Genomic DNA, 22,209 nt, shown 5'->3' with positions numbered 1-22,209 from the left:
TGTAAAAGTCTTTTCGTAAATTTTCATAAAACCTTTCGACAATTTTTTTTAACTTTAGGTCTGAAGTTAATGTTTTACCATAAATTATGCAAATGTATTAAACATAAATGTAAGAAATCAACCGGTACTTGTACAGTACTGTTTCTTCAGTTTTTGTAATACTTTGTTTCATTTTAAACCTTTTTTCAATAGAACTGAAAAATCTTATGTTACTTAATTATTAATTATACATTATTAATATTAATTATGCTTTCTTAAGATAGTGGGTGTAGGAATTATCGCTAATACTTGACTAATATTACAATTGTGCGAAGTACATTCAATGGAAAATGCAAGGACAAATGGTAAAACCGACATATAGATCAAGTACCTATTCAATTATTCTCAAGTAAAGGTGAGTGCACTCGATGGTAGGACGTAATCGTTTTGTTCCAGGAGTGGGCATGAAATGAGGACTCTCACGCACTCCAGGAGCGGAAGCGGATGAAAAAAAAAACAAAAAAAAACTACGGATTCAAGGTCTGAAATAAATCGCGACTTCCTTTGTCTTCTGGCACCGAAGGTCTTAGGTAGAAACAAGATTCACAGAAGAAGAAAAATCTCCGCGTCGGTTTCAGAAGATCAAGAAAAGTTCCATTTTATAAATTGCCACCTCGGGGTCCGAAAGGCTACTGAACCCACGAGCAGACGCGCCGGAAAGGTTTTCTCCGTGGCAAATAAATAAATCCGTGCAGGAGCCGGGATGAAAGCTCTAATGGAACCACAAAACCCTTTTTTGTTTGTACTTTTAAAGAGATTTGTGTTGAACCATGTGCCGACCCTGTGTAAACTTTATCCGTTCCTTTAAAGGTCTATTATTAGTTTGAGGAACGCACAAACACAGGGGGATAATTGTCAGAGAAAACGCTTTTTTTGTGCAATCTATTGGCAAAATGGAATAACACAGAGAACCGATTTTCCGCTTTGTTCTTGAAACTGGAAAACTCTTGACCCAACGGCTAAATTTTCTGACAATTGATTCGAAAGGCCGACACAGAAGTCTTTCGTGATCGATTGGATCATATCTTGGCGAATGTCCGTATTCCTCAACAACGCCTTGCAGTATACGTGAGAAGACAGTTATTTTATAATCTTTTGATCCTGCCGCCTTTGCAGTGAACATGCAGATCACTCGCCTGATCTGCAATCGGCTAATCACAATCCTGAAACAGATACGGGGAGGGGAGGTAATAATCTACCTTCGACCATCTTCACAAGATATTCGGGTTCATACGGAAAAAATGGACGTGCTTTTTCGAACCTAACTAAGCGTAACACTGCAACGCGAAAGCAATCACCTCAAAAATTCTCAATAATTTAAATCGGTAGTTTCCGATTATTTTAGACTGTCAGGTCCGTTTCAGCATCTTTCCATTGGGGGGGGGGGGTTTCCGTCTTCTAAAAAAACACAGACAAACCACTGAAAACGGCGAAAATCCAAAACGCGCGACATCGAAAAGACCTAACTCGTTCATCACCCCGCAGATCATAACAAATCTCTCCCTCTCACTCTCTCTCTGGATTGGATAGCAAACAGAATATACACAAACTTAGGAGTGTACAACGTAGAATAGCATTAAGAACAATAAGAGGATTCAAGACAATCTCTTTCGCTGCCGCCGTCGTCCTGGCAGGATTTCTGCCAATAGACATCAAATTGCGGGAAATTTTGCGGAAAAAAAAACAGATCCGTTCAGCATATGCAGGAGAGCAAAATCCCACATAGCCAAAATACGAAATGCCTACAAAATTTATTGACTGGTCTCACCCTCGTCCAGTAGAGAACATTTTGTCGGACACTGCCAACAGAAAATGATCACCATGAAATCATCACGGATGATAATAGAATAGGCAATGCAGTTGGCTATGCTTTTGTTGGTTTAACAGGAAGTAACATTAAAATAGAGAAGAAACATAAATTAACGGATTGATGTTCAAATAACCAGGCTGAATTACTAGCAATTTTCGATTGTATTGGTTTAAAGAAAATATTTATGAAGTAAAAGAAAGAACTGCTGTGTTAAAAACTGACAGTGAGATTGCATTATCTAAAAGACCATAGAAGCCATGACCAACTAGCGGAAAAAATAAGTAGCTTAGAGAAATCCGATACGACCTTCAATGGAAACTTAGCCTCCAGTGGATTAAAGCTCATGCCGGGATCTGAGGAAATGAAAGGGCAGAACATCCTGGCAAAAGAAGCAGCCCTTCATGAGGACCTCGGTGTCACTTATATAAAAGTGCCAAAAAGCATTGTCATTACTACTACTAGGATTCAGAGCAGGACGATCTGGGAGAAAGAATGGACAGAGACGAAGAATGCAGCATATACCAGGAGTTATTTCCCGACAGTCAAATCCCGAATGGATGTCATCATTGACTACAATAGCTCTTATAAACCACGGTAAAAACAGATCCTATCTAGCGCTTCACCATCGTGTACGATCCAAGGTGACCATGTGGTTTGGGACGACAGACCTGGACGCACATAATATACATCTGCACCTTATTTGATAGCGAAACGGCCACCTTAATCTACAAACTTGCAATGAAGTGTGAACCATGGCCTCATGTGAGAGAAGTTAACATAAAAAATAATTTCTGGACTTTATAAATTCAATTGATATAATGCAATGTAAATGTAAAAGAACCTGTAATTAGCATGGGAACAGGTTGAAAATAAAATCCTTGTTCATAGGGTTACGACGGACAGGATAAATCTCTCTCTCTCTTTCACCGTTTGACATATAAGCATGTAAGCAAACAATGCTAGATATGATTTAGATGCAGGTTTGCTTCTGATAAATAATCATCTGTGGAAAGAGACGTGTGAGTCAAATGTCCATCGTGCTTTGCATGCTGAGGATTGTTTCCAACGTCATAAATCCAAAAAGATCTATCTTTTAGAATCATCCAGTCTCCATTTGACGTATGTTAAGTGTATTTAATATGCACATGTCACGTTTGACGATGCGCGGAGTGAACGCCGGAGAAGGTCACGTCTCTTTGAGGCTCGCGTGAATCCAAATTTGGGCCGCACAAATCCACCGGCCTTCGGAATTTGACCACCCACGTAGGAAAAAAAATGGACTACACCTGAAAACAGGATTTCTTTTTGTTCGGAAAAATACAGCAACACAACAGTACAATTCTATTTTGATTTTAGTTTTAGACTTTAAAGGCCACTAGAAAATGTCCAAAATTTTCTTTATAGAGTTGTGAAGTAGTCATTTTTACATTTTAATCTGCTTTTTGGCTCAAGTTGGGAAGTAATTGAAAAATACTAATCAAGACCGTTTTCGTATCTTTATTTTCTCTACATCCTAGTGACTGCAAAATAGACAATTTGAAAACAAAATTTATGGTTTGCTTATTGAAGTATTTTTTTTAAATGTAGCTTAGCTTAAATCAACTGAGTGAAAAGGTATAACATTATACTATCCATACAGTCCTATTTAACCGACCTGTGCAGAGTGACATGCGGCAACGAATACCAGACATAAGGCCAATACAATTCTGCGTCCCACAAGGGAACATTCTTGGTCCCATCCTGTTTACCATTTATATGTAGACTTTCCTAAAATATTGTTACTATTTATGGGATGAAACTTTCTTGGCTTTTAACTCGAAACCTTTCTAAGCAGACTCCTAACATCCAAGAACACCTTGAGCGATAAGCTGATCTAAAAAGGGAAGGACAAGTCTGAACGAAAAAAAAAACAGTCTTGCTTTCCACTGAACATAAACAAGGTGCTACCTACTTTCACTAAAGTCGCATACTTAGGACTATAAGGACAGCAGACTGACATGGAAGACACAAGACTTAAGAGACAAACTTAACGACATGGACAACTACGATGGCTTGTATATAAATTACTGCGAGTTGGATTCTCCATCCAATCAGAAGTCCTCGGATAAATTGTCAAAGCTGTATTCTACGGGGCTAACTCACTATCCACAATGACCTCAACATTCATTTTGTCAAGGAACTAATCCACATCTACCTTTCATCCATCCTAACCCTTCTTTGTTTTTGAGAGCTACCGTTTCTTCTTATATTCCAATTAAAGCGGTTGCCCCATAGGACTCTTCCTATTCACAGTACACAGCCGAGACAATCCTGTTTTACCTAACAATAAAATATGCTCTTTTGCTGATTACACAGCCATCCTGTCGTGTAATTCTGATCCTTCTCTAGCTACTTATAACACCCAACTGCATTTAAACCTTATCCAGTCCAACGAACCTAAATCTACCCACGCCAATCGCTTTTGCACTCCGAAAATCTACGGTCAATGTCAATATCAATGAAAAACCCATTCCAACCTCAGATATGGTGCGCTACGTGAAACTATACAATGACAGAAGACTAACGTTTATACTGAATTTTGGAAGTTTGGGGTTCAACGAAAAAATCTACTTCGTACAAAATCCAATCCATCCAATCAAAAATAATAATACAAATAGTAAACTGTCCATTCTACGTTTCCAAACTAACAATCCACAATGACCTCCAAATCCCATTTGTAATTGAAATTATTAAATCCATATGCAAAAACTTCACCCCGAACCTAATCCACTTGTCCAACACTTTTCTTCTCCAATTCGTCCTGGAAATCCGCACGTCGTTTGAAGCGGCTGCAGCCGAAAGATCTCTTGAAAGAGTGATTCACCTAATGAGAGATAATGCTCTCACATTTCCTTGGGTTTTGCGACTAAAAATCGTAGTTGTAAAAACAATGATATTAAATAAAAATAACTCTTTTTAATATAGAATTAGTTCTAGGGACAATAAGGGTGTTTTGTAAATTGGAAATAAATATTCTTTTAAACTAATAAATAAATTAAAAAATAGTTACATAAATCTAGATTTTTTATGAAATGTGGAAATGGAATATTGGCAATTTGAACTTATTTATGAAATGTTAGTTATAGTTATTAAAAAATAATATAATTTTTAATTAATTATTCAATATCAGCAGCAGATCTCCCCCGAAACAAGTACATCTTTTATTGCGAAATTTTGATTTGAAGGTTTTTCTGATTTTCTCTCGCTGTACATTTCTTCAATTCTTTCTTCTTCTTACAACGTTTTTTTTAAATATTACTTAAACCACGTATCCGTAAAGGGTGTTGATAAACCTTTATAAACTTTGCAGAGTAATATGATTAAAAAAAGTTTTGTTGCTTTTGATACTTATAATTCTTTAAAAAACAACACATTTATTCAATTAATAATTCAACAGCATTATTCTACACTGTAACAATCATAAAAGAAAAACTCTGCGCGTAATTTTTTGAGTTAATGTTCAGATCTTACCAAACAACTCGCTTTTTGCGATTAATGTTCATATTTTTATTTAAAATTATTTAAAACTTTTTCAAACTATTATAGATTTTTTTTAAACTAAAATGTTTGTATTTTAAATATTACTTAAATCATATTTACGCAAGGCCTTTTGATAAACCTTACAAATTGGACAGTAACATGATAAACGAAAAAGTCTATTGGTTTTGATACTATAATACTTAAAAAAAACCAATATATTTATTCAATTAATAATTTAAAAGTATTATTCTATACTATAAGAATCATTAAAGTAAAATTTTGTGCTTAGTGTTTTGACTGAGAAAATTTCACCCAAAGAATCATTGCTTTTTATGTGATTATTACTCAAATTTGTATTTAAAACCTTTTCCAATTCTTCTAGATTTTTAAAGTCCATATAATGTTTGTTATTACGCTAGGGTAATTGATAAACCTTTGCAAACTTTGCAGCGTAACGTCGTCAAGAAAAAAAAGTTCATTATATTAAAAATTGAATATTCCTTTGAAACTCATTAAAAAATTATTTCTTTAATTAATAATTCAATAGCATTATTCTTAATTTTAAGAACCGTAAGAAGAAGTAATACAAATTTTTGTTTACTGTCTATGCCAACAAGATCTCGCCAAACAATTGATTTTTTTTGTAAATATTGTACAAATTTTTATTTAAAACTTTTTGCATAAACGTGCTTACGGACTGTGAAGGTTTCTCTTTTGTTGTAAATTCCGTGAGAATAAAATTTATGTATTAAATATTAAAACATATTTACAGTAATGTTTTTAATATAACTTTTCAAACTTTACAGATTGACACGGTGAAAAAACGAAAAGTTTATTAACAACAGAATAATGTTACAGATGGTTATAATTTTTTAAAGACAATATAATTATTAAATTAATGATACAACAGCATTATTCTATATTCCAACAATCATTAAAGATCACTTTGCATTATAACTTTTTGACGGTCTGTGAAGATCTCTTTCAAACAATTTGTTCAAATTTTTATTTAAAACTGTTTGTACGTTAAATGTCTATATCGAAATTTAAGGTTTTTCCGCTTGTTTAGTTCTTCGAAGTATAAAATTTATATGTTAAATATTACTTAAATCGCATTAAAGTCCAATAAAACTTAGCAAATTTTGCAGAGTAACGTGATCAGGAAAAATTTGTTATATAAAAATTTGAATTTTGCTTTTAATACTTACGATTGTTTAAAATCAATAAGTTTATTCGATTAATAATTAAATAGCATTATTCTATATTAAGTATAACGTAGATCATATCATTTTTATCAGGTTGATGGAGAAAACTTTACATAACATGGTCAAGAAAAAAAGAAAAAATATATATAAAGAAATAAAATATTGTCTGTTTGAAACGTACGTTAAGCAGTAGATACTTACATTTCTTTGAAAATATGTAATACACGTTAAATTAATAAATCATTAACACCTGTTTATCTAACAAACAGATAGAAGTCCAACAAGACAGCCTGTAAAAATAATTTAAAAATGAAAGTATTTTGCCATATTTCATAGTATTTTGAGAAGATCTTAGATAAACTAGTAATAATTTTATTGAATTTATTTATAAGAGGTTTTCCTTTGTATCAAAAAAATTTTTTGAAGTGTAGAATGAAACTATAAAAATGCAATGTTTTTAATATCAAAACTTTTAACAACAAAACTACTTCATTTGGCTCTTTTAGGAGGGGATTTAAATATTTTATAATAAATATTATTATTTTTGTTTTACTACTATTAAAAGTTACTATTTGACTTCTGGAATTTTAATTAAAATCAGGAATGCAACTATGAAAACGCGAGGTTTTTCGTATCAATAAAATAATCGTACAGGAACAATTTAATATCAGATCTCTTTATGAGATTAATTAGATAAATGAATTTAGAAAACAAGTTAGTGAAGACATTGTCTGTTAATTTAAAAGGTTCGTCTATTAAGTCTTTTGTTAACTTTTTGTTTTTGTTTCAGTTTTCTTTTGTGTTGAATTGTGTATGAATTGATGAATTGTTGGTAATAATTACTGACCATTAGGTTGAATGTGTCCTATGGTGGACTGGGCAGACGATGAAGGAAAACTTTTTAAACTGGAAACGCCGTTGTTCTAGAAAAATGTACTCTTTTCTAATCTGGAGTGGGATGCCATGACCTTCCGTACACTGTCAGTCGATTTTCCGCAAAGCCAACTCTATCGTGAATCCAAATTCGATACAGTCGACACTCTTAATCCAAATTATGGCACGGTTTTTTGGCACGTTCATCGTCGGGATTGGCACTGGGTTTAGTTCGACCGGCCGCGAAGAGAACTCGCTGGCACCATGTTGCCACCAGCTCATCAATCCTCGGACTGAGGACGTCCGAACGGCTCCTACAATGCGCTATTGTCTTCCTCCCAGCAGGAAATGACGACAGCATCCGCCCTCCTTCGGCACCCTTATCTCCTTAAGGATATTAAAAAAAGGTGAAGAGGAGCGGAACGGTCCGCCGGGGAGGACGTCCTTTTTCTAAGAATTATAATAAAAACACTTTTTTAACCCGTGAAGGATCCGGTCTCGTTTAAATACTGGGTCAACACTGTCGGGAGGTCAAAAACGCAGGAAATTGGTGAAATTCCATTAACATAATTGACACGATTTATTGGTTATGTAATATTTCAATATTATAGCCTGGATTTCTCATATTTAATGAAAATCGCATAATCTAGACGCAATGTTTACTTAAAAATTCCACATGTAATTTTATCCTTACTTATACATATAATGTGTGTATGTAATCATTAAGAAGCATACTTTCATCAGCAGTGATACATGATATGAGCTTAATTAAATCAGGACAAAAAATGTTGAACTTTTGATAAAAGTCATGTTTTATATCATATGAAAATGATATACAACTCGGCTTACGTTTCTAGATAGATGATAAATCAACATAGAGATGGATATACACATTGTTTAAATAGTCCTTTTGTTAAAAAAAAATCAATTGGACGATTTTTTTCATCAAGGTTATAAGTAGGTTTTGTATTACCTACAAGTGTAAAGATTTCAAATCTTATTTCAGAGCTGACTCATAACATGTATAAATGTAATCCAATAAGTTCGCATTAACCTGGTTAAACATGGCGTGTAAGCTTACTAACCACATGGCTAAACTTATGAAGTATTTAGCCTAATCCGATGAGGTAATTAATCTTAATACTCTCCTACATTCATACTTCCAACTCCCTATCGTTGTGGATGGTGTGTTTAAATGTTCGCAAAAGCAATATACGATGAAAAATTACTATGTATGGACTTCATGTTCAATTGGAGGAATTTGGACCTGCTGTGTACCGTAATAAGACCCACGACTAACTTCGCGTTTCCAATCATTCACCCTATGGTTCTATTTTTATTTGGCAGGACATAAAATGCATCTTATTTGAGCTTTTAGATGGATTTTTCTATTATCTTCTAGAATTAAATTTGATCAATTGTTACCTACATCGGCCCTCTTTCTTTCTGTCTCCCTATCTCTCTCAGTGTCTGTCTGTCTGTCTGTCTGTCTGTCTCTCTCTCTCTCTCTCTCTCTCTCTCTCTCTCTCTCTCCTCTCTCCCTCAGTTTCTGTCTGTCTGTCTGTGTCTCTCTCTCTCTCTCTCTCTCTCAGTTTCTGTCTGTCTGTCTGTTTTTCTCTCCCTCACTCTTTCGTTCTTTCTCTCTCTTTTTCTCTGACAATCTCACTCTCCCTCTCTCGACCTCTGTGTATCATTTTCTCTCTTTCCCATTCTCTGCTCTTTCTCTCTGTGTTTTTCTCGCTCCCATTTAATCACCCTTTCCCAGCAGTCTTGTCCTGTCTAGGTTTTTCAACATAATTTTCTTGTTTAAAAAATATTTTTTAATGTCGTTGTTCGTTATTTTTTACGGATTTTACTTCTTCCTTATCCGTTCTTTTTACCTCTCTTCATCACTTCTCTCTCATTCACAATCACTCGCTATCTCTCTCTCTCTCTCTCTCTCTCTCTCTCTCTCTCTCTCTCGCCCGCCCACGCACGCATGCGCACACTCACACAGACACCCACACACACAATTTCAGTCTCTTTTTTATCTTTCTACTTTCCTTTTGTTTCTTTATTCTTACACCCTTATCATTTTTCGGTTATTTCCTTTTTGGCTACTTTTCAAACTCTCAGCCCTCTTTCTTTCTCTTTGTCACATTATTGTGTACAAAACTATCTCTTCATCAAGCTCCTATCTATTTCTTTCTTTTTTTCTGTCTCCTTCTTTTACACTGTCAGTTTTATCTTTCTGCGCCTCTCCTCCTTTCTTTAACTTTCACTTTTTCTGTTTGTTCTTTTTCTCTATTTGCTTCCTTTCTCTCTTTATATGAATATCTCGATCCATCTATCTGTTTATTTCTATCAATTTACCTATCTATGTATATAAAGTATGTTTGTATCTTTCTTTATATATATCTCTCTTTATCTATATATATCTACTTATCTATTGAAATATCTATTTATATTTCGTACAGATACACTACTGATAATCAAAAATCAATCCTGTCTTATTTGGTCAGATGCTAGACCTGACGCGCAGCACTTCGAGATGGACCGATAAGACGTTTTTGTTATAAAACGTCAAGAGCGACACGATCCATCATGGAAAGTTCCTTTCTATTAACACTCACAATCAGCTCGTAAATTTTACAATCCCACGCATTAATGGACAAGTTGATTACCTTGGCTGAGTAATTAAACTTGTCCTAGAGGTACGACGCCAAAATTCAAAAGGCCCTATAAGTTAACTATCAAATGTCTAAAACATTCCTGAGTTTCTGATAGGGACTTCTTTTGTATTTATGATTTTTTGAATATAAGTGCGTCCATTAATTAAAATTATTGGATGTTTAAATCGACAAAGTTGAACTACAAACTGGGCTGTCCGGAAACTACAGGACGGAAAAAATTGGAACTGATCCACGTCTACCGTATCCGCCGGACATTCCTATTAATTTTTAGCTTTATTTGATTAAGAAATTCTGTTTTATAATAGTTCCTTTAAAAACATCCGGTATATTTAAACCATTAATAAAAAAACCGATATATTTTTAACTTCTATTTATTTTGACTAATGTTTTTATTATGCATGCGTTGTTAATGAAAAGTCAAGAAGTTTCATTATAAATCTGCATTATCTCTCGCTTGAAATCTTATTAAGCTTGTTTCTATTAATTAAATGTACATTTATTCACTCATACAACATACATTATTTTTTCAGTTTATTATTCCTTTTAGAAATCCCCGGGTTTATCCATATTTTTACATTAGCCATACCTTTATGTGAAATGACCCTAAAATTAACCTTGTACGATGAATATGTTTGTATTTTTTTTTTCTTAGGTCAAACGCTACAGTGTGTAACTGTATTTTTATAATCGATTGAGCCTGTGGGTTGCTGTGGAGAAAATGCCGCTTGCGCGTTTAAGAGAGGGAGAAGAAGAAGAAGAGAGAGATAGTGCGTGAGAACACAGAGCGAGATAGCAGAATAATATTGAAAAAGGAAGAAAAAGTAAGAGGACATGATCTATTAGTATATTTGCTCATGTATGTGTAATTCATTGCATAAAAGAAGCATAGGGGAAAGAGAGAGAGAGCGAGAGAGAGAGAGAGAGAGGGAGAGAGAGAGAGAGAGAGAGAGCGAGAGAGAGAGAGAGAGATTGATACCGCTTTATTTACATAATCTCTCAAGATTTGGTCTCAAGGACCACTCTTACATCTAAAGAGAAATAAAGATTTATTTTTACAATTACACTACTCAATCTTTTAGAAGTACATAAAACTAAAATATTCCTTGGTTTTACACTTTGACCAATTCATTGTATTATATTATATTATATAATCTGTTTACATATTTATAATAAGGTGAACGAAAGATAACATAACAATAACTAAGTAAATTAAATTTTGCTTTTCAAAATAAAACATAAAATTTCTTCAGCACAAAGTAAAATAAGCTAACTTTCTTTTACAAGGTACCACTACTTATTAACAGAGGTATATTAAAATATCTGACAGAATTATGATTTAAATTCAGCATAGTTTTAAATTGAATTAACTTTAATTTTAACATCTCTTATAACAGTAATTAAACTAACAATAATAATTAACATAATAAAAATAAAAGAACAGAGAGAAAAGAAACATTTTTTNGTTGAGGGGGAGACTGAAAGAAAATACATAAAACATATAAAGTAAATAAAGTGAGGTAAAGATATGGGGACGAAAAGAAGAACACGAGGGAGGGAGAGAGAGAGAGAGAGAGAGAGAGAGCGAGAGAGAGAGAGAGGGAGAGAGAGAATGAGAGAGAAAGAGAGAGAGAGAGAAAGAGAGAGAAAAAGAGAGAGAGAGAGAGAGAGAAAGAGAGAGAGAGTATTATATATACAGATATATACTATACAATGGTAGTATATATATGGTTGTATTTATTGGCATCTTTATTTAGGTTATGAATATAAGTATTGAAATATTGAGTCATCAAGTAGAAGTAATAGTAATCAATAGTTTTACATTCTTGTTATGCGATCAACCAGCCTTTAATACGATGTTGATTGGGATTCAGGTTGTAGTCTTCAACTGGCACTGCGTATTCGGAACTTTTTTTAAGGAAACGTGTGGAAAATTTAATGTAGTTTGCGAAATAAAAGTCAGATTTGTATTTTTATGACGATAAAGTTCACAAATTACGATTCTATGTAAAAAACTGATTTTAGACTAAAATCAGAAAAATATTAACATCTCATGAAAGAGTTAAGATAGAAACCTCTTTCTGGTGAAACAGAACTACGTTTTGTTTAGTGAATCCACCATGGCAGTATTGAAATTTAACCCTGTAACACCCTGTATAGCATCAATTTGATTGTGATTTGATTGCTGAGAAAAAGCAACTACAATAACATTAATTATTAATGAATTCTTAGTCAATAATCGACCGGAACCTGATTACGTGTATATAGGATCCTGAATCACTAAAAAGTCAGTATTTTTCTCAAAATGTTTCAATTCAGTTTTTGTGAGGTGCTGAAAAGGAACATCAACTTGTATTTCTTTCTAAAAATATATGTGTACCTTCTGTGCTATCACTAGGTCCAGTTAAAAAGTTCTTTATCGAAAATAGAAATAGTTGGACAGATAAACAAGTATTCCGCTGTCAAATGAGAAAATCATCGGGTTGTAGTTACTCTCACGTGAAAATGTCATGTACAAAACATCTTTAAGAAAATATTACTGAATTGAGACTAAAGTTGTAGTCACTGAAGTCAAATTTCTCTGTAAGTACATCAATGCACTTTATTAGGTCTCGAACCTTACCCTACACAGAAACCTCCAAATTACTTGTGTCAAAGATCTCATCCTTCCCCGTTACGCAGAATTGCATAGCTACATAAGGATACACACTAGCCCCACTTTTCCAACAAATATGCTCCCTATAAAATCCCGCCGACTGGAGCGGCAGTGGCCAAGAGACCTACTTAACAAATAGGTTAGGTCGTCATTGGGTGACTTACCTTTTCCAGCCTTCACGGCATTTTAATTTTTGATATTATATATGTTTGTATGTTTTTAGATATACGTATATGATTTTTTTACTAACTGATAATTTGATAATTTTGTTATTGAGCATATATATATATATATATATATATATATATATCATACGATTCACTAGTTTTCGTGATACGCTTGACCAATTAATATATTACAATTAATTAAGGGTTTTAGTTGAGATAAAAAAGCCAGCGTCATGAGCGGGATTCGAACCCACGATCTTCGGCTAGATACGGGGTTGAGATGGGAAGTTAGTGTCCGAGTGGATCGAGGTCATTATAGCTCAAGTGATAGAGCTCCCATCTCAACCCCGTATCTAGCCGAAGATCGTGGGTTCGAATCCCGCTCGTGACGCTGGCTTTTTTATCTCAACTAAAACCCTTAATTAATTGAAATATATCATTTGTTTGTTGCATCTCTAGATGCAGGTATAAATTTCGGACAAATAAAATAAATAAAAGTTCAAACAATCCTGCCAAACAGGTGATCAAATAAAAGTGAAAAATAGAAACTTCCTCCTACTTTGATTGATATTTAATTCACTAATTTTGTGGTCCGCTTGACCAATTAATATATTACAATTAATTATGGTTTTTAGTTGAGATAAAAAAGACAATGGCACGAGCGGGATTCGAACCCACGATCTTCGGCTAGATACGCCGCTAATCTACCAGTTGAGCTATCGTGACCTCGATCCACTCGGACACCAACTTCCCATCTCAACCCCACCTTTTAAATTTTCCCTCCTTTTTGCCATTTTTCAATTTTTCAATCGTGGATCGAGGTCACGATAGCTCAAGTGGTAGAGCAGCGGCGTATCAAGCCGAAGATCGTGGGTTCGAATCCCGCTCGTGCCATTGACTTTTTTATCTCAACTAAAAACCTTAATTAATTGCAATTGATATTTAAGTTGATTTCTTAGAAAACGTACACAGGAAGATTGATAATATACAAATGTACTGCAAAATTTCGATATTAAAATGTATGTGCATCGTTAAAACTGAACCCAATTGTTTTGTCCTTTTTGTAATTATTCAAAAAGCCACTTAAGGATTGTTAATTACAAAATATGAACTAAATCGGACGTGATTTTGATGAGAACTGAGATGTAAAAAGTGGTTGAGTCAAAAAATGGCTGATTTAAAGAAATGAGTGATCAATTTTAGTTATATGTGTAAGGATATCGAATTAAAATGAAGTTTTTGAACGAAAGCCCAATTTGTAAGATTTTTTAAAATTTATTTAAACTCACGTGTCAAAAGAATGCATATCGGGAGATAAAGTTCCAGTCGATCCTCTCCCAGGAATGTCTCACAACCTCCTGGATATATCCGACGATGAGGAGGAGGCAACTGTTCGACATGTCGGAGTTTGAACAAGACTGACTTTTAGAATGCGATATTACTTTCTATTTTCTCTCTTTTCGCTATCGGTTTTATCGACTCAGGGACGGCGAGGACGGGCGTCAAACCACATGCTTCCCCACCGAATTAGATTGTAACCCGAGACATCTCGAGACTGCGGATCTTTTTTTTCTTCTTTTCCTTTTATTTTGTTTTTAATGTTGTTTGGAACCTCATCACGTCCACTGGGGATGAACGTGTCCCATTATAAATAGTAAGCTTAATGTATATGGCCAGTTATCGGCGGTAGACGAGACGTTCGGAATTTTTTATCTTCTGGTTTTGTTAAATCAATCTCTAAGCCATGCTGGTTACAAAGAAACATATTAGATTGTTGGTTTGCCCATGATTTTTTTTTTTTTTTTTTTTTGGCACAGTGATTGCAAATCGATCTTAAATTGCATCTGCTGATCATATCTTTTGTTATAAATAGTTATCAATTGAATCTAAAAGAAGATTAAGTAGTTACAACAATAACAGGAGGGTGCAGAACGAAAAAAAGTGTGCTATCGCGGTAAATTTTTGAGTCCACAATCCAATCCTTTCCTACAGACATTCAATTTGACTATAATAACGATCTTATAAAATATTTTATTATCGATTTGTTTCAGTATCAATATCAACGATAAGATATTAAAACTAATCTATTGATGTTTATTTAAACAATGTGCAAGCCGACAATCTTTGCTATTCATCGCGAGGTCGAAAATTATCTGTCGAATTAGTTATGTGCTTTTGTGCTTAAACTTTCGTCTATTGTGACCAACTCTACTCCTTAGATAATGTTCTTTTATTTAATTCTGAGTATCATTTTAAGTTTAGCTCTTTAATTTTACCACAGAGGCTTTAGCAGACCAACTGCACCTTTTAGTGCTGTGTCGTGGGTTTTCTTGAGGTGTACTTTTGGTCGAGGTCTATTCCTAAGTGGATGTTTGGGATGCTTTGTTTCCTTATTTCCCAGACTTAGATCGGGATTCGAAAAATGTTAAGATGATGATTTGAAAAATGGCAAAAAGGAGGGAAAATTCAAAAGGTGGGGTTGAGATAGGAAGTTTGTGTCCGAGTGGATCGAAGTTAAGCTCAAGTGGTAGAGAAGCGGCGTATTTAACCGAAGATCGTGGGTTCGAATCCCGCTCGTGCCATTGACTTTTTTATCTCAACTAAAAACCTTAATTAATTGTAATATATTAATTGGTCAAGCGGACCACGAAATTAGCGAATTTACTTGAAGAAAGTATTCAGCGTACATCCTGTTATTGGTATAACCTGACATCATGTTATTATTTACAATTCATAACTGATTAACGTCTTGAGAAAATATAAATTCTCAAGGATAAAAATAAAGAAAATGGTACTTTAATCAAAATACAGGGTGACCGACGTTATGTGCTCCATCCAATTTTATTTTATTGAAGGCAAAAAAAACGCGTATTTCATAGTTTCTGTTGTATTTAGCTAGTACTGATTAAATTTTTTCTCTTAAAATTGCAGAATACATGAACGAACTTTTTTTTTTCAAATTGAACCATATTATTTTTTTCCGCATTCTTGATAGTGTTTAATCTCTCCTGAAAAGTAAAAAAAAAAAATAAATAAATAAAAAAATAAATTTCAAAATGTATTCTCAATCCATTAGGTTTCGTGGTCCGATTGACCAAATAAATTCTTTCAATTAATTAATCTTTAAATAAGGTAATGATTGAGATTAAAAAAGTCACTGTCATGAGAGGGATTCGAACCCACGACCTTCGGCGTATTTAGCGGAAGGTCCGTGGGTTCGAATCCCGCTCGTGACACTGACTTTTTTATCTCAACCAATACCTTATTTAAAGATTAATTAATAGAATGTATTCTCAATTTTGTGTAAAAAAGTAGCTCTCCTGTTGTTAATTTAATGATTTAAAATGAAGTATACTTCACTAAAGCTCTCCGTGCCATTTCATTTGTCGTCGAGAATCCAATTCGATTACACGACATTTGAAAAATGGCAAAAAGGAGGGAAAATTCAAAAGGTGGGGTTGAGATAGGAAGTTGGTGTCCGAGTGGATTGAGGTCACGATAGCTCAAGTGGTAGAGCAGCGGCGTATCTAGCCGAAGATCGTGGGTTCGAATCCGCTCGTGCCATTGACTTTTTTATCTCAACTAAAAGCTTTAATTAATTGTAATAAAGTCAAGCTTACAGTGGAATTCGTTATCAAACTGTTAGAGGACTTTCAGCTCAACTTGATACATATAACTAATTCAAGAAACACTGGAAAGGTCAGAAAGCTCGATTTATGGGATTTCACGAGCTCACTGAGAAACAGCAGTTGAAGCGATATGCAACATCTTGCTTGGAAGGAAAATTTGAAAAGAAAAATGTTTGGGTGAGTTTAAACTTAGTAGAAAATCCATGTTCATGTGTTTTAATCTCCGGAATTCAATTAACACTCGATTCTATTGCCTCCAATCGTATGATAAACTCCTATTTGATAGATGTTTCTAGGTGGATCTGAAGTCCTTCAAATCAAATAGCTATGCTTGATTATAGACGAACGTTTAAAATGGTTCTCTCATATAGAACTTGTACAAAAACTATGACAACATGGTTTAAGATATATTTATTTACTACGTAAAAAATGTAACACTTCCCTTATACTTAAAATACATTACGCCCTCATACAATCATAAATTTAATATTAATTGATAAGCTGCACATTAAAATGCAAAAAAAGCAATAACAGCCACACAGAAAAAATTCCATCTTTTGCTTGCCCTTGTTTTTACCTTTTCCTTAAGGAGTTTTAAGTTAAGGACTTTTAGTTAAGGAGATTTAAAAAAATATATATAAAAGTGATATCCTATAAACCGAATGTCTCCCAAGCCAAAATTACCATTTATTAAATCGATTATATTTAGTGGTCTATTCACCAAATTACTTTTTTCCATTAATTAATCTTTTTATGTAAGGTTTTGGTTGAAATTAAAAAGCTAGTGCCACGAACGGGATTCGAACCCACGACCTTCGGCTCAATACGCCGCTGCTCTAGCACGTGAGCTATCGTGACAGTTCAAGTAAAATTAATGCATTTAGATGTATTTACCAAAAAGATTAATTAAATGAATTAACATTTATATTGAATTGTTTTCCGTATGTAGGCCCTTAGTGGTTTCCCTGCCGAGATCAAAATAAAACATAAAATAAAATGAACCGCGAAACATTTTCTAAAAGAGTCAAATGTTGGCTCGTTGAATATATGGCTAAAATCAGTAACAAATCTTAATCGAACCGACTATTTAAAAAGTAAAATTCTTAGTTTTTACGTTTGTTCAATCTATTCCTACAAGTTGTAACTATTATTACTATTACTATTATTATTTTTTCCCTCCACGTTTAGTAATGACATGTTTTCCCAATCAATAGTTTTTCCTTAACTTTTCTTTTATGATTAAGCTTATTGCTGTCAGCCCTCAAACTAGATCTACCTCAAGGGTGCATATAGGACCAACTTTTGATATATAAATGTGTATAGTTTTCTTTTGAACTATTTGCACCAATTGTATCTTTTTTTCTGTTCTATATATTAGCATAATAAGGTTGGTGAATTTTTTTTAAAATACTCAGGTTTTGAAACTGTTCATTACTTTTCACATAGAGCTGGCTTTGTTGTGTGTTATGAATATTTGGACGTGTTTTTTGTAGAAAATTTACAAATAAAGTGAGGAGATTAGAAAACCCAAAGAAGGAGATTATCAAATTTTGGAAGTTAAAATATTTATTTTTTATTAAAAATGCATAGAAAAAGCTATTATTAATCCAGGGAAGAATAATATAAAAGCTTTCCTCTATTCCCTGAATGTGACGAATATTGTTTTGTTGAAACTAGCCGTTGTAATTAAAATTCTCTCCCGTTGCTATTTTTATATTTGTTATATCTAACATAAAAAACGAAGTTTTTTCTGTTTGCTCCATTTTGCCCCAAAGCAGCTAATATGGAAACATTTAAAAGGAATTTTGTTATTCGACGTTTTTACTAACCGAATAGCAAAATACCCTGTGGTTAGGTAAACTCCTAGCACGCTCACTATTTCGCCTCCCTTTGACAGGAGATCACGCTAAAGAGCGAAACTGTTCGACCGGTAATTGGCAAAGTTTAATTAGTTCTATCGACTGTCTGTATGTTAAAATTTCGCTCGACGTTTGCAACAGTAAGTTGACAAAACTAAATAGATCTAAAATACTGTTCGCTCTGTCATAAATTATTTTCAATTATGACAAATCTACTGAAATATATCTACGAGATTGCTGTCGACCTTATTTGTCAAAAAAGAATTCTGTGAAAGGAAGCTTCTTGTTATTTACATTCGCGTTATCTTGGAAATGACAAAGTTTGCAACGCGTTTGTGAAGTCTTCGTTACTTGAAAAAAAAATCCTATCACGTTAATGATTTACTTGTAAAAGGAATCAAACGTTAAATGTTGGAAAGAGGCGTAAATGCTTTCGGGAGCGGGGGCAGGAAGGCGCAGGACGAAGGAAAGCTCAGTTTGCTCTAGCAATTAGATTAAGGAATTTCAACGGTGTAATCAATGCAATGATTTGCTGATTCCACAACCCAATCCTCTTCCACAAACTCGTTCAATTCCAATGTATTTTATCACATAAAATATTCCTCAGGGCTAGAACTTAGGAATGTTTCAACATTTATGAAAATTATGATAAGGTGATGATTTAAAATAGCATATTATTATAACGGAAACGGAAAATAATTGAATACCTATAAATAAAAAGGCGTTAGCAAAGACTTTTTCTATAGTTGGAGCAAGCCAGATATGCCTAGTTTTTCATGTTGGAAAAATTTCAGTATAAATTTGTAATACTGATTTACAGCTCTTTATTGAATCTTTGCTCATTGTTTTATGCCATTTTCCGTTCTTAATATGCTCGTTGTGAAATATTGGATTTGAATTGAAAAGATGGAGTCGATTCGCGAAAAATATGAGAAAATGAATATCCAGAATACGAATAAATAATTTACTGGCAGATTTTTGTTTGGGTTTGTTTTTCCCTAGGATGTGGTTATAGTTATATTATTGTACATTAGAACGAGAAAATTAAAGTTTAAAAAGAAAATTATTTACTGATGAGATGACCAAACTACTTTTTTTTTTTGTAAAAATATTTTATAAACCATATAATTATGGTTATCATTTTTTAAAATATTTTCATATATACTTAATTATTGAAAATCAACACACTTTCTGCGACTTTCTTTCGTTCTCTGTCTATATTTTTCCCTCTTTTCTCATTATCTGGCCTTGCACTATTTCTCTCTCTCTCTCTCTCTCTCTCTCTCTCTCTCTCTCTCTGTATTTTTCTCTCTTTCTCATTTTCCGCCTTCGCAGTTTCTTTCTCTCTACCTCTTTCTTTTTCTGTATCTTTTTCTATTTTTTTCATTCTCCGCCCTCACTCTCTCTCTCCCTCACTCCCTCTCACTCTCTCTCCTTCCCTCTTTCACCCTCACTTTCTCTTTCATTCTCACTCCCTCCCTTTCTGTGACTTTTTCTCTCTTTCTCATTCTCTGCCCTTGCACTCTTTTGCTCTCTTTCTCTCTCTCTCTCTCTCTCTCTCTCTCTCTCTCTCTCTCTCTCTCTCTCTCTCTCGATTTTTGTGTGTCTTTCCCTCTCTTGCTCATTTTCAGCTCTCGCAAGTATCTTTCTCTCACACTCCGTATTTTTCCCTTTACACTCACTCAGTCTCTCTCTCTCTCTTGCTCTCTCCGTATTTTTCTCTCTTTCTCATTTTCTCATTTTCCGCCATCACAGTTTCTTTCTCTCTACCTTTTTCTTTTTCTGTATCTTTTTATATTTTTTTCATTCTCCCCCCTCGCTCTCTCACTCTCTCTCCTTCTCTCTTTCATTCTCACTCCCTCCCTTTCTGAGACTTTTTCTCTCTTTCTCATTGTCTGCCCTTGCGCTCTTTTGCTCTCTTTTCCTCTCTTCCTCATTTTCTTCCCTCGCAAGTATCTTTCTCTCACACTCCCTTTTCTCTTTTTCTACTTCTACAGTCACTCGTTCTGTCTGTCTGTCTCTCTCTCTCTCTCTCTCTCTCTCTCTCTCTCTCTCTCTCTCTCTCTCTCTCTCTGTGTCTTTTTCTCTCTTTCTCATTCTCCGCCCTCGCACCTCCCTTTCACTTGTACTCTCTCTTTCTCTTTCTTTCTCACTCTCTCTCTCCCTCTCTCTCTCTCTTTCTGTCACTTTTCCTCATTCTCACTACAGCAATAAATCGTCTGTTGTTCATTTGTACGCTAAATTCTACTTTCAAATTGTCTCTATTTTTCTTCCAAACCATTAAAAACTTAATTGTGATAAAAACATGGATTGAAGTTATGAAGTTTGATTACCAAAAAATGTGACCGTCATGGCTTTTTTATAATTCATTCACGTCCTATGAAAGAACCCACTTTATAAGGTTGAAAGTTAAGTAAAATAACTCTAAAATATATATATGATCATTCCAATTAACCCGAAATATTTGATCTTTGTGTTAGGTTTTCCTGTATTTCAAGAGTGTCGTTTAGTTCGGTCAAAAGTTTGAGGCGTAAGAGAGGTGGCCGACCGTGTTTTACGGAATGCAAGGAACGGTCCGACCTCGAAATCTCGAGTTGGTAGTGGAAGCGCGGAGCTTTAAGGACGTGTTGGAATCTAATTTGTTGTCTTTGTCTTTCCACGTCTTCCAGACGAGTATTGCCTAACAGCCACCGTCGTCAGGGTTCGAAGTAAAAGAAGCGTAACGTCGAAGTGTAAAAGCTCGGCTCAAATCCCTTAAGGATCTCGTCGAGCTGTACTAGATCGACATTTAAACATACTAAATACTGGGAATACGTACTCTGGGGGAATAAACGATAAAATATTTAACAATGCACGTATAACGTGTACACGTTATAAATTAATTTTTAATTTCCAAAGTGAATACCGAAAGTTTTCAACCAACCCGTGGAGAATCAATTCAACGGATGTTGAAGGGAATTTTGTGGTCTTTTAAGCTTTGATAAAGTTTCGGTCGGTCAATCGTATCGATCGTTTTTACAGGTCAAAAGGTTTCCGAGTTGAAAGTTACATGAAAAGAACTTTGTAGTACTGATCACTCAGCCCCCAACCCGACACTATTGAGCCATCTCCTTTCCTGGTTTAATATAAAATTCCGAATCATTTCGTCGTTTCCCCTAATGTTTTTCAGTATTTTTAACTGTTATAAATTAACTTAAAAAACTTTGAGGTAGTTATGATGATATTGAACTAATCAGACTAAAGATTCATTTCTGTTCCGGTTTTGTCATATTTTCTGAGCGTTTATTATTAGAAGACATAAGAGATGATCCGTTTGGATCAAACTGCTAGCAGAAATTAATCCAGTCTCTGACCACCCAACGCAATTTCGCAATCAGCTATGTACCCCGAGGGATAGATCACAGCCAACGCGATTATTCAATTTTGATCGGTTTAATAGTCACTCGAATAACTTAGCTGGAATAATATACACGCCGGCTACTTCTCAGGAACTGGTTTTCATTCAGGTCTTTAAATTATTTCGATTATTTTATTTATAAGTGAAGTCCAGAGGGTAAATAAAAAATACAGGGTGCTGTATAATAGTAGACTTAGCCTGCTGCTAGGAAACCAAATACATGATTACTTTCATGTTTTGTTTTTTTAAAGAAAACAGTGGAAAAGTTAGTTGTAGTTAAATTATTCCTCTAATTTTATGCTTCATTATAACTTTGTTTTTCTTACATGCACAATCTTTCTCTCTCTCCCTCCCTCACCCCCCCCTCTCTCTCTCTCACCCTCTCT

The 22,209-nt window shown here is 34.3% G+C and overlaps 1 protein-coding gene across 3 annotated transcripts in view; it reads right to left on the bottom strand.

Moving 5' to 3' along the window:
* Positions 1-22,209, bottom strand: part of LOC106668641 (phosphoinositide 3-kinase adapter protein 1) — a 139,953-nt gene that overhangs the window by 6,781 nt on the left and 110,963 nt on the right. Inside the window, exon 1 of one of the 3 annotated variants that reach the window (XM_014397576.2) lies at positions 14,228-14,475. The exons of 1 other annotated variant lie outside the window; for it this stretch is intronic. The gene's annotated coding sequence lies outside the window, so the exon portion shown is untranslated. Of the gene's footprint in view, positions 1-7,420; positions 7,746-14,227; positions 14,476-22,209 lie in introns of those variants that run through there. One more of the 3 variants, XM_014397575.2, reaches the window with a different exon arrangement.

The sequence above is a fragment of the Cimex lectularius genome, unplaced genomic scaffold, assembly GCF_000648675.2.
Source record: "Cimex lectularius strain Harlan isolate CLEC.00 unplaced genomic scaffold, Clec_2.1 scaffold111, whole genome shotgun sequence".
Taxonomy (NCBI): domain Eukaryota; kingdom Metazoa; phylum Arthropoda; class Insecta; order Hemiptera; family Cimicidae; genus Cimex; species Cimex lectularius.
This window is presented reverse-complemented; position numbering and strand designations above follow the sequence as displayed.